The sequence below is a fragment of the Ixodes scapularis genome, unplaced genomic scaffold (genome assembly GCF_016920785.2).
Source record: "Ixodes scapularis isolate PalLabHiFi unplaced genomic scaffold, ASM1692078v2 PGA_scaffold9__187_contigs__length_104089568, whole genome shotgun sequence".
NCBI classification, from domain to species: Eukaryota; Metazoa; Arthropoda; class Arachnida; order Ixodida; family Ixodidae; genus Ixodes; species Ixodes scapularis.
In genome coordinates this window covers 6,497,620-6,511,084 of record NW_024609884.1, presented here as the reverse complement: position 1 = coordinate 6,511,084, position 13,465 = coordinate 6,497,620, and the positions used below count along the sequence as shown (strand labels likewise).

The 13,465-nt window shown below is 47.8% G+C and overlaps 1 protein-coding gene across 2 annotated transcripts in view; it reads left to right on the top strand.

Moving 5' to 3' along the window:
* Nucleotides 1-8,331, top strand: part of LOC8040654 (hemicentin-2) — a 381,503-nt gene extending 373,172 nt beyond the window's left edge. Inside the window, exon 15 of one of the 2 annotated variants that reach the window (XM_042287164.1) lies at nt 7,628-8,331. The gene's annotated coding sequence lies outside the window, so the exon portion shown is untranslated. The remainder of the gene's footprint in view (nt 1-7,627) is intronic. The other variant, XM_042287163.1, reaches the window with a different exon arrangement.
* The last annotated feature ends 5,134 nt before the right edge of the window (nt 8,332-13,465 follow it).

Below are 13,465 nucleotides of genomic sequence, written 5' to 3'. Positions count from 1 at the left end.
GGCCGCGTCTGCATCAGGCTCCCCGCGCGAGCCAATGACCACGCAGCGCGGTGCGAGGGATTCTTTTTTTTTTTTTTTCAACAACTGCAATGCAGTAATGCGGAGTAATAAATGACCTGGTTGCGCCAAGTTATGCCCTATTTATCTCGTTTGTACTCAGCGCGGCGAGCCCGTATGCGTAATTTAATTTATTCCGACGGTTCCCAAGTTTAAAACGGAACGAATGTGCGACGGACACGGTCGACGCGGTTCTGCCGGGTTTTCGCTAGAGTGTTCGAGATTATTCTTGATCGTTATTATTATTAACATAAAGCGCGACGTCTACGATACGTTAAAATTGCCCCCCCCCCCCCCCCCCCCCCCCGCGCGCAGAAGGTCAATGTGCGGCTAGAAAGGAGCTTCGGGGTGCAATTGGTCAGTTCGGTTTCGTAACGCTGAGCGGCCATCACACCCGCTCAGTGCGGTGCTCACCCGTTGGCGTGGAAATCTTGGTGGGGTAGATTATGGCGATCCTCTCTCGCATGCGCGCGCACGCACTTGTTCCTCCCCTAACTCCTTTATGGGCGCCTGAATGCGAGGGTGCTCGGTTCTCGAGACGCCCGCAGCCGGGCGCCGAGGATTTGACAGCGCCAGTGCACGACTCGTCGGAGGATGGAAAGGGCCGCGTTCGGCCGGGCCTTCCTAAGCCTCCGTCCGGGGCCTCAAGGCGATCGCAGCCGAAAGGGCGTCTGGGCGGGCCGCGTCACGTATGGGCGACGAGCCGCGTGCTGTTTCCACGTCGATATGTACACACGCCGGGGATCCTCGAAGGGGCATTAGCCGCATCTCTCTGAGGCTCCGCGGCAAAGCCGACAATAAAGGAGCGACTGGATCGTACGAACCCCTAACACTCGCCTTTCTTGCCCTCCCCAATCATCTCCATTGGCTTATTGCTTCCATCTATTTTTTTTTTTAGCAGAAGTATAGATTTGCGAATTGCGTATCGGTTCATCCCAGACCCAGCTTTCTCGAACACCATCTCCCTCTTTAGCCCGTTTCCCGGTCCCTTCGAAGTCCTGGTAGCTTTTAATGCCTGTGTTGCGGTTTTCGCTTTTCGCTTTGTTTCTGGCTGGCAGTATACTCCTCGCGCATTCAATGTTGCCTCCTATCTTCATTCTTTTCTGGTTCAGGTTCCCTTTTTTTTCTCTCTCTTGTTGTTGGTAACGTGTGGTGCCCCGATTATTGATCCGACCGAGGCCAGCACGACTCTCTCGTAATCTGTTATGCAAACTAAATCGCGCACTATAGCGGGGGAAGGGAGGGGGGTTATCGGTAAACCGCGAACCAGGCCGCCGCAGGACGTGCTGCCCGTTCGCTGGCTTTTTCTATCTATTGGGGTTTTCTTGCGTGGAACGCTTTGGCTTCTTCAGTCGTAGTCGTGCATCTCTCGGTGAGAGCACGCTAGCTCTCGCGCCGCCCCGTGCATGTTCGAGCTGCTTCGCTGGCGTTCCCCTGCTCCAATGCTATACTGGAGAATGTCACTCAGCAAGCTCCAGAAGAGGTTCGTTTCCAGTAGCTGAACCACATTCTTTCCCGGATGTTAGTTAAATCTTGATTGAGGCGCGTCTTTCGTTGCACGCTGCGGCTGCTTTCTGAACTGCCGATGTGAATGTTCGCCGCAGCGTGTAAAAATGGCGGCGCTCAAAGCAGCTGATGACTAACATTGGGAGGAATGGTACACTCTAAAGAAAAGGGGGTGTAGGCGTTACAACCCTTGTCACATATACGACACCCCAAAACTTCCGTTGGATGTACAGCGCACTGACGTTGTACCGACGCTACCAAATTTCACGAGCGGCTTGAAAGCCAAGTTGTACAACTAATTAAAGTAGTTAATGTAAGTGTGACTGACTGCAAAAAAAAGTTATTGGGGTTTTCTAGGCTCAACTGCGAAACCTGTGTGTTTTTTTCCAGTAGACTCTGGTACGTACTTTAGCTGTTTAATATGTTATATCGCACCGTCGTCAACCCTCTCGCAAAAGTTGGGGCAGTCAGTTTGACGTCAGCGCGCTGTACGTCGAACTGAAGTTTTGGGGTGTCGTATATGTGACAAGGGGTGTAACGCCTACAACCCCTTTTTTTTAGAGTGTAGGCTTTGTGGCTCGCTGTAAGTTTACCAACTGAGGTGATCAAAGAAAGTTGCCCCGCTTTGAGATGTAAGTTTCGAGTTACGCACGCGATCTGGTCGATCGACGAGTGCAATATAATGATGACACCTAAAAGTCTGTGTAGAGTATTCGACCGCTTTGATCGGAGGTTTCTTCCGCTGTTCGGTACCTATAACTGCGGCCTCGGGTACTAATGCCCCATACTTGAGCGTGAACTTGCAATCAAAATGATATTTCGAACGATTTTATCACATTCCCGAAATCGGTTTTAGGCAACGCCAACTTAAATGACCCGCTTCAACTCTGCAGCGCGGAATAGTATCAATACAGAAAGTTAGCTGTTGAGAGTCAAAACCACCCTAGTCAAAAAAAAAAAAAAAATGAGGCCCTGGATCGGGCTCCGCTCAATTCGTTATCGTCGTTGGGCGCTCCAATATGCCTGCCTCCCTACACGGGGCGTCTGGCCCTGGATCGCTTCTTGCCATTGTAACCGATCGGGAAGAACAGTTGTTTCGCTCCAGCAGGCCCGCCATCTCCTTCCCGACTCTTAAAGCAATGCCCAAACCGAGCATCTGTTGCAGACAGTGCCGCGCCTGAGCCAGGCGGTGCGCTCGTCGAGTTTCGGCCGCCGGGAAAGCCGAGCCGGCCTTTAAAGGGGAGCCATATCCTCCCTGCCCCTTCCGCCGGGCGGTGCGCACACTCCTTGCATTAGCCTTATCAGCAGCTGTTACCATTGCGGCCGTGTTATTACGGCAGCTGTCCTGGGGCTGAAGCATCTGCGATCAATTCAGGCGCGTTCGTTATTACACGCGCAGTGTACAAGGCACGGCGTCTGTTGTTTCTTTCTCGGCTTCACCCTTTTCTCCCCTGCACCGAAGCTCAGCTAATGCTTGGCGCGATCTCCTCTGCTCTGATTCGATAAAATGGAGCGCGGATTACGGCCCGGAAACTTTCTAATCTCTGCCTCCGCGGAACTCGCCCGAATGTCGGCAGCACCGAGGTGTCATCCTGAAGAGCTGCAGGTCCGCCCTCGATAGCCTCGAAGGGGCGCTGGGGTTCCAGCGCAGCGTTTCGACAGCGGCCGCGCCGAAAACAACAACAAGAGCAATAATAATAATAATTATAGCAGTAGTAGTAGTAGTAGTAGTAGTTTGGGAGCTCCCAACGACCCCCTTATGGAGGACTGTGCGCCATGATGCTTTGGGCGGCAAGGCTTAAAGCAGAGGGTAGTGCGCCGAGGCGCCAGTATAGGTAGCTTTGAAACCGTTGCCACTTCGGAAGCGTGCATGTTATTACTATTTTATGTTTTAGGCAGAGTGCTCACGTTTGTTAATGCAGACTGCAAACTTCAGTATAAAGAATCACGAAAATTGAATTTGGGTCGTCTCTGCGTCAGATATGATTGGTTCAGGTTCCTCTGAGGATTCGTAACTGATTGGTGTCTTTCTGGGCATACCGGACTCCTCCCCGTCTCCATTCTTGGGGGCTCGAAAGAGCAAACTAGATTGCAATCTGCGGAGTGCAGTTCAGGGAGTAAGAGCTAAAATTCGGACACACTGTCGAAGGCGACTGGTGATAAATCCGAAACCTTAAAATAAAAAAATAAAAATAAAAAATAACTAAACTCCGAAAGTTGAGACATCTTTGGTTAGCTCTAACATTCCTACAAATTCTGGTCACATGTAGCGCAACCGCAACGAACTGTGTTTTTTTGGTGCCCCTTTCTGTTTTGTTTTGAAAACTCGATGTTCGTATAGCTGCGCCCTCGCATCTTTGATCTCATTCAGGCGTGCACCGAACGTGCCCGTCCTTCAAATGCGTTCGTTTCAATCATCGGCTCCTGTTCCCGCCGTTCATTACGTGCGCACATCGCGGGAGAGATCGCGATGCTGCGGTAAGAAGTTCACTATGCCGCAAGAACACAAACACCTCGGCTGCACGGTTATCAACATAAGATAAACAAAAACTTTTACATTTCAATTTTTGTATATATCTGCGTACGGATCGCGGATGGGAGCTCTCAATTTGGTTCGGCCCGGCATGCCGCACGCCAGTCTGTCGTCATCGGATGCTAGCTTCGCGTGCATCGACTCGCAGATCAGAGGACGGGTTCGCAAACAAACTTCGTACTTTACGGACACTTAATAAAAACCACGTAGGTTTCGGTAATTGTAAGATGTGTCCTATGCTTGACGAAAGCGCTGTGTCATTGTCACGAGAGTCCGATCGGCGCTTTCCGTATAGTTCGGCCACAACCTTACGTGTGGCGAGTTCAGGGCCTTTGGTTGATACATCTATTGCTGCCATATTCTTAACACGAAAACAACTTGCCAGAAAGACAAAAAAAAATTGTATTTTTACTCACAAGTTGTTTTCCCGTAAATAAATTTCACAGGAGACATAAAATGTCATTTCTTGGTGTTCCGAACAAGGGGGAGGGGGGGGGGGGGGGGGGGAATATGTGGACACACGGAATTTTTTTTTTTTTTTCTCTTTCGAGTTAGGTAATGGTATTGCCTCAGACTTTTGCATTCTATCACGGCCGTTAAGTAATTCTCGCGCAAACTTTCAGCTTGTATTCAACGCGTAGCTTATTTATGCGAGTCGAAAAACTGGGTTTCATTTCCTCGCTTCCTGTACGATACACTCTAAAAAATGCCTGCGCGTCTACTGACCCGCGAAACACTCAAAGAGCCAATCTCTGCGATTCACGAAATCAGCTCAGCGAATGATGAGGCGGAACATCCGTTTAGGACCTAAAAATGAAGTCGGCGCTGTGGCATTACGCAATGCAAAGCGTCATGCTTGCATTGCGTAATGCCACAGCGCAGACTTAGTTTTGAGGTCTAAACAGATGTTCCGCCTCGTCATTCGCTCAGCTGATTTCCTAGATCGCAGAGATTGGCTCATCGAATGTTTTGCGGGTAAGTAGACCCGCAGTCTTTTTTTTTAAGAGAGTGGAGAAGCGAAACGCCAAGGAATGCAATCGCATCTATACATCGTTGTGACTTCATATACGTGTAAGAATCGAATCTCGTTGGAACCACGTACAGCACACGCCGTGAAAACGTTCTACTACTAAAGTCGTCCTTCAGCCGGAGCACGCATGCAGCGCACACTCTTGGGACAAGCGTCGATTTGTCGCGAGCATGAATTTCTGTACAATATTACGCACCTATAATACGCGCTCTTTTTCCGAATCAGGGACTCATGGGCCCTGATTCGTTTCATTTCATCCCCGATTGCACGCGGCATCGGTGCCGGAAGAGCGAATCGGAGTCGAAAGCCAAAGGCAAAGCGGCGGAAACGGTCCACTCGGAAGCTGTATAGGTGCGCGCACTCCCATCTCCGGCATTGGCGATGTTTGAACGTATATTCTGATTGGAATAAGGAGGGACGCATTGATCGCCGACTGATTAGAGCGATCTTGTTAGCGCACTTGGCGTGCGTTAAAAAAAAAAAAAAATAAAGCGTGCACCTTATAAGAAGGTTCCCTCCGATGGAGTTCGCGAGGATAACGAATGCTGACACTGTCTCATCAATGCGTATTCTCTCTGTTTAGCGGGCAGTCGCGCTCCTGTCGGCGTCGGGGCTGCGGGCCTGACAGAATGGGAGGTTCGAGCCGATATTTTCCATTCAACCCGGCGAGAACATTTTCGGGGGTCTTTTCTATCTTGGCCTCCTCGCTTCGTTTGCGCTATTGCTCCGAGGACGAGAGCCTGAGCGCGCTCTCGAAAGAAATATAATAGGATTATCGTTGCGGGAAATTATCGCGCTCACTGTAGCACCGGTCTTTCCATCAGGGAAGCCTGCTCGTTACAAGCCAAGCCGCAAGCCCGGGTGGTGCTCGACATACTGCATTACACCGTGAAAATATCTGGAAATTCTCGTCCCGTAAAACCGTCGTTTTTTTTCTTGTTTTTTTTTTTTTTTTTTGGGGGGGGGGGGGAGGGGGGGGGGCACGTTATTCTACCTCCTACCCGCCGCTGGCGTTTTCTGAGGCTTCAGCGGGTCACTTTTTTGTTGGCTCATTTTTCATGGGTTGGTAGGCTCTTTGAAGTAATTCCCGAATTTTGAATAACCCTGCAGTGAAAATAATAGCCGACGGTGAGAAATAAAAGAGCGCAAAACAGCGTTACCGCTCTTTTAGGGAAGCGAAAGGATAAAAAGGAAATGAATTAGTGCGTAAGCATTTCCTACAATTTGCGTTTAACAAAACTGCCTTGCTTTTTCCTCGTCCTTTATTCTTTTTTTTTTCTATGTTGGTAAAGATATTTCACGAGTGTTGCCCGTTTTTTCAAAAAAAAATTACGTAGATATTTTTCTCAGAGTTCGCCCACCTGACAGCGAGGAGGTTGTAATTCAGCGAGCCCTCGTCCAATCTCTCTTCCCGCGAAGATAAACAGAGACTTACATCCTGGGATGGAACCGACAAATTATTACGCTGCTCGAGAGCTAGCGGGAAGATTTTGCTACGCGTATCTTCGTTATGTCTTCTAAGCGTATGTGTCCACTAAACTCCCGTAATACACATATCGGTGGGGTGGTAAAAAGACGTCCGGATTTAAAAACGTAATACAGGGTGCCCAGTATAATGCAGATAATTTGCTGAATAGTTCTGTGCGGCTGACAGCTGTCGTGTAAAACCGGGGTCACACTGCTTCATCATACGAAAGAGAGTCTGCAAACAGATCCGAACGTACACGTCACCACGAGATCCGTGCTTCCAATGCCGCATGGCAACAAGTCCCGTGGTTCGAATGCACGCGGCATTCGAACCACTGATATCGCGGTGACTGACGTTTCCGGACTGTCGTTTGTATAATGTTAAAAATTAGATTATCGAAGAACTAATTTCGCTTATTTTCACTTGTTGGTGCCGTCTCGTGCATGCAGCCACTCGTGACCTGCAACGTCTTCACAACCCAAAGGTGCTTAATGACACCAACCCCATTTTCGCGTCTGCACTTCTGCACTTGATGCGTGCTGACAGCAATAAACGCGACAGTTTGTGGGCGTGCAGCTAAGCGTAACGCGGCAATGTTGTTTATTGCGGCGGTTGCCGCGATTGAACAGAAAACCGAACGCCCATTCTGACGCACAGGTACAGCTACTTTACGTGCCATGTTTGATGTCGCTGTTAGCTACAACTGAAGTAACATGCCTGAAAAATATATTCAAAGCACCGGCATATTTTCAAATGTTTCAAATGGCTGTCGTTTTGTTCGTTTTCTTAAGTAACCGGCGCTTCCACTCCAATCTAAGACAAACCTTATGTTCACATTTAGGATGCCACTTCTCAGATCTTGTTTCTCTTCTTTTCAAATCATTTGTTCAAACGCGCGTGTGTGTGTTTGTGTGTGTGTTTGTGTGTGTGTGTGTGTGTTTGTGTGTGTGTGTGTGTGTGTCAGGTGTGTGTTTTACGGCAGCACTATTTACGCGTCTGTTCGGGGTCTCATGTGCTCTTCTCCTCTTTGCAGCGTGTCGTCGCCGCCCCCGAGGAGAGGTGCCAAGGTTGTGTTTTGTGCGAGGGGGAGCGACGCCGTCTCCCGGACCACAGGTGCATGTCGGACCACGGCAAGGCGGCAGCGCGCGTTCGCTCTTCCCAACCCCCTCAGGACGTGTGGAACACCGGCCCCGGTTCGGGCCACGTTTGAGCTCAATGAACTCTCGCGGTTGGACTGCTCGAAGCGTGCGAAATAGCCACTCTTTCTCGTGCACTCGGACTCGGGTGCCGCCACTGTGTACAAAGTCGTTGTTCTCGGTGTCTTTCCTGGGCTTTTTTTCTTTTTTTTTCTTTTTTTTTTATATATACATATATATATTTTGGAAGTGTCCTGTTGTCGACGTGAGAGATCTTTGTGTGTGTGTATGTGTGTGTGTGTGAGAGAGTGAGTGATTGTGTATGCGTATGTGTGTATGTGGATGTGTGTTCTCGTTTTTTGTGATTCCTTGACGCAAGATACGCTCCGGACGCATCTCGCGTTGTGTACAATAATGAAATCAAAACGATGCTGCTACGGTTTCACAGACAATGGTGAAAATGTGCCTTACGCCTTTATCATTTTTTTGTTGTTTTGTTTTGTTTCCTCCTTTGTTCCTGCTGTAGTCTAAGAAGTCAGTTTTGAAAACAAAAAATAAAAAGAAGTGTGTTGATATCAATAAAGTATACTTTTTCCAGTGATGTTTTCATTCATTCAGTCTGTACTGTGAACAGCCCTGAAAGGTGTCTAGTCATGGTAGTGCAACTATGTAGTGAGATGGTTCCAGGAGCGGAGAAAAAACGGGACGGACAAAAACGAAGCTTTGTGTTTTTCCGCCACGTTTTTTCTCCGCCCATGGGTTACTATGTCAGTGTTAAACCAGCTCGCCTGCACACACTTGTTTTAGTTTCAGTAATCGTAGAGTCTTTCTTTGACTAAAAAGCGTGATGTTTAATAAGATATTTCTATGGTTGCTATAAAGGTTGTTGAGTGTCGATCTTTAAATTCGACAGGTGGGCGTGTCTTCAGTGCTGGGCTCATCGGGAGTGCGTGACGGATAAACCAGAGCGATTGTGACAATCGGTATCACGCGAACGAAAATTCACGATAGATTGTTTCTTAGAATTTTCGAGGACGTGACCCAGAAAAGTTCTGAAGCAATCTCAAGGAGTGTTCTAGCTCACAAACTGTTACCGATATTTTAACTCTAAAGAAGGCGTACACTTTAAGATCAGCATTGCGAATTATGGGTCGCAATTTCTACTCAGATTTTATTTAAAACCCCGAGCCAAAACTAAATCCCTGTTCGTTGGCGTAATATGATGTCTGGTTAATGCTTGCGTTTAAACGTCCAGCACAAAGCTTTGAGGGGGAGGGGGAAGGGGGGGGGGCAATCTAACAACCACCCCAAGCATGCAGCGAACTACAACACTGCGTCATGCCTTCGGCAATGAAGTTTTATGTTGGGGGTGGTGCAAGTATGCAAAGAATGGCGTTTTGTCTGAATTTGAGTGCCTCTGAAATTGCGCGCAGGGCATGGAGTTAAAGTACCTGTAGTTGAGCGCTATACCTCGTCTCACCTTAACAATGACTAACCACAAAGGCCCCTTGCGTTTGGTCTCGTCTCGGCTTCTGCATCGCTCGACAGAGACCGCCTCGAACCCCCGGAACCAAGGTTTTTAAACATCTGCCGAAGTAACCAACTTCAATGGGTCTTCTTCGACTTCCTCTTTCTCTAACATCAAGAGAAGCTGCTACTGCGAAGCCATAAACCTCCGGGACAATGACAGGGGCTGTTGGACCTCATTTTTATCGATGCCGAGTGCCACCCCCAATCCCTCCAGCATCCCGCCGGTGACGCAATATCGTCACGTCACCGCGGCTATATGGGGGAGACTTGAAGAACGCGCGGCAGAGACAGAATGGGACTTACTATCCAGCGCCACCATCAAATCATGTCCCATTAAAACAATATAGCTAGAACACTGTAATATAGCCCAAACCCGTTCTCCAGCCTGTCCGTACCCCAGCCATTAACAATACACGAGCGCTCGTGCAGCGGTTGCACGACTCAAAGCTACTCGTTCGCGCTTGTGGCCTTTGCGATTAGTCCATGTAAAGTTGAGGCGAAGTATAAGAATACTTCATACTGTGTCATGCGTCTTCTTTTAGTTATTCGGAACTTGCACCCACTAACTGTGAAACGGCGTTTAACAAATCGTAATTTATTTATTTGCCAAAACACAAATATCAACCAGCGTGTCATTGAAAAAAAAAAAAAGAAGTGCAGTAAGGAATTCTTGTTTCGCTGCAGTTAAACCATTGTATTGTCATTGTCTTTCAAGATGACTACGTGTCAGGGTTGGGCCAAATTAAAGACTGGTACTAAAAAAGCTCGAGGTACACCTAAGCATTTCTTATGAGTTGTGAATGCAAAAGCATGCAAGCCGCTCGTCCGCTCCCTTTGTCGTCTGCTGCGTACTAGCGCGCGCGCGCGCTTCAGGATCTCGGAGGCCATGGCGCAACGGCCAATGGAAGCCCCGTCGACGCGCACCAGCCAATGAAACCGAAGGCGATCGCAAAAACTAGGAGCCGTTTCCGCGCTTCCAACTGATGACGTCAGCTCACTGCATGAGACCAGTTAATGTTTTCGCATTAAACAAAATTTAAACAAAGCGCCTTACGTAGCGTAAAAGTAGATGGAAATAAAAAAAAGGGGGCTTAGAAACGGGCTCGTCAACGTTACGGTAGTGGCTCTACCTACTTCAAGACAACGAACGATGCTTACAGTGGGTTTTATCGCGTCGATTGAGAGGGCGAACATAATCACGTTGCCCGTCTTCCTAATGTGAAACGGAGCATACTGAATGATCTACATGAACCTAAAAAAAAAAAAGAGAGAGAAAAAATAAGAGAAGCTATGCTCGCCGAAAACGCGATTTATATTCCAAATTGCTGAATGGCTGTCTCAACCGCACCGGGGGTGCGGACAGGAATGCTGATACGCGTTCTTGCTGTCGTGCCTCACGTGACTTTCAGCCACAACTCAAAAGCGAAACGGTAGGTGCTGCTGCTGCGCTCGACTGCACTCTGCCGAGGAAGTTTCTGTTGTTCGGCTCAAGTCCTGGGGGCCCCTTGACTTGCCAGGAGCACCGAAACATCGAAGCATCAAAGGCGAGAAGGTGCTGCCTATTTCTCCAGAAGATGCGCCTACCATGGGTCCTGACCTTGTAAGGTCTTGGTGCTACTAGAAGGGTATGTATGCACTTGGGCTAGTTGGTAGAGGGGAAGAGCGCTAAAAGTGCTACTAAGTTCTGAAATCGAGCTTTCGCTGTCCAGCCGTCATAGTGACATACGCGGACAACATCCCCGCGCTCAAATATGGCACGCAAATGCCCCTCCCCCCTTGTCTTTTTTTTTTATTATTATTGTTAGTGTTCGGTTACGTTTTTTATATGGGAAGGGGGAGGGGAAGGCTGGTAGTAATATCAAGTATGAAAAAGATAAGACATCATCAGGTCGCGGTACAGTCATGGTCAAAAAAAATATCAACAACGGCGCGGCGACCAAATGATACATAAGGTGCAACATAGAGGCGGATATGGGCAGTGTTTAAAAAAGAAGACTGGTTCATCTTTTTTTTATATTAATCGCGACGAATTTTATCTTTTTGATTCACCGCTAACGTGCTACCTTTACACTGTGCTTTTAATTGACCGGCTTCGAGAATAGAGCCACCCCTTCATAGGAATTCATGGCACCGAGGCGACGGATCGTGCAGCCACAGTAATGCAAGCGTGACGTTTGGCGTTGCTTAATGTCAGAACTCAGACAGCGTTTCTTGGTTTAAACACATGTTTCGGCATCGCCATTCGCTGAGCTGCCCCCGTAAGTTGCGCTGATTGGGTCTCCGAGTGTTGTGCGGGAAAGTAGACGCACGGACTTTTTTTAGAGTATAATTCTATCGGTGCTGTTTTTTGTGAGTTTAATGGCAATTTTACAGTGACTTCCTGCAGAAGGGGCTTGACAACGAGGTTGTCAAGCCCCTTCTGCTGATGCAGTCACGAATCACGATACGAGAGTTTCGGTCTTGAAGCCTCATCAGCGCAAGCCTGCGAGTGTGCGTACATTGTTAAAATAAAGGCAATAACACTGCGTTCTAACTTTCTCTGTGAGTCACCGTTTCGTGCTCAAAACGAATGCAACGGCTGCTGAGCCTTCACCAGAAGAGCTAACAATATTATTGTAAATACGTATGTTTTTCGTTTTCGGTCGCCTGACGCCAGCACTGCATGAAAGTGTGCTTCCCATATTCGCAACGTCTCTTTTTTAACCTTTAAAACTCCCGTTTCTGGTGTTAGGACACACACGGACGTTTAGTAAGATTGGAAGAGTTAGGAATGTCGGATGTGCAACGTCAGTCATGAGAGTTTTGTGTATAGTTTCATGCATGAAAAGCGCAAAATAACACCAATTAAAAAGTATTATTTTGTTTTGGCACAAACTGCTGTGAGCCGAAAACAGGATTGTTATAATTGCGAGAAGTGCTTTAAAGTAATTGTCGGACAGTGTTTCGAGTACCTTTTTGCACCACTGGAAAGGTCAACTGAAAATCACGTTATACAAAAAGTACCGCATCATTTATCACTTGCGCAGTGGACTGCGTAAATTACTGATTGATTTTCTGTTCTTGGAACAGAAAATATTGAAGAGAACCCCACTCACGAAGGCTCACAAACACACAGTGGCCATGTCGCTTATACCGCTGCATTCTAAAAAAAGCCCGTGCGTCTATTTTCCCGCACAACACTCGGAGAGCCAATCACCGCAACTTCAGAGGCAGCTCAGCGAATGACGATGCCGAAACATATGTTTAGACCAAAAAAACGCAGTCTGAGTTGTGACATGAAGCAATGCAAAACGTCACGCTTGCATTGCTTACGTTCCCGGCGCGTCGCTGCAACCCCCCTTAACAGAAGTCACTGGAATGGCTTCGCTGACTCCTAGCGTCCTCTGCGTTATATTGTTAAGTAAAACGGTGTATCAACTTTACGCCGCTTTAAAAACAAAAGGTAAAGGAAAACTGCCGACACACAGCATTCGAGTGCCCCGCGTCTGGTTTCACACGTTCTCGTCTCTCTGCTCCGCATTACTTCGTTGTTGTTTTCGTTTGTGCTTTCAAACCTTTGTTTCTCGTCACCGGCGTCAAAACCTGCCTGAGTTCTGGGCTTGTTCTTTTGTGTTATTACTTGTTCTCTACTTTTCGAAGAGTACAAGGTCTGAAACCGGAGTCGCTACTGCAGCTGTGATGAGACTTGTAGAGCTCGTCAACGAATTCTCGTAGAAAGCCTAGTGCAAAATAAAATTCAAAAGGACCCCCTCACCCCGCCTCCCTCTTATCACCTGTATTATGCGTTGACGTGTTACTTCTATGTTATACAATATTTTAGCAGAATTCCGACAACTACTCTGTTTCATCACAGGTAGAAGCCACCTAGTCAAAGGTGTAGACAGAAAAGAAAGAAAAAAAAACGCGAACGCGCACAAACACTAAAATTTTAATGTCACGGAGCATTCAAAATTCTACTCCGCTCACCCTTAACTGAACCAAACAATTTAGTGTCCATAATAAGTGGCGCACGTTCTTTCCACGAGCCAGTAGCCGCCGGTGTGCGCGACGACACGCAACGAAATTGACGTTATAGTGCTTAGAGGGGCCCTGCAAGCACTTTTTTACTAATTTTTAATTTGCACCAAACCTGAGCGCACTGATCGTAGTAACTTAATGTAATTTTCCTTTTCTCGAATTTCGCTTTATTTTAAAAGTTATAGGCA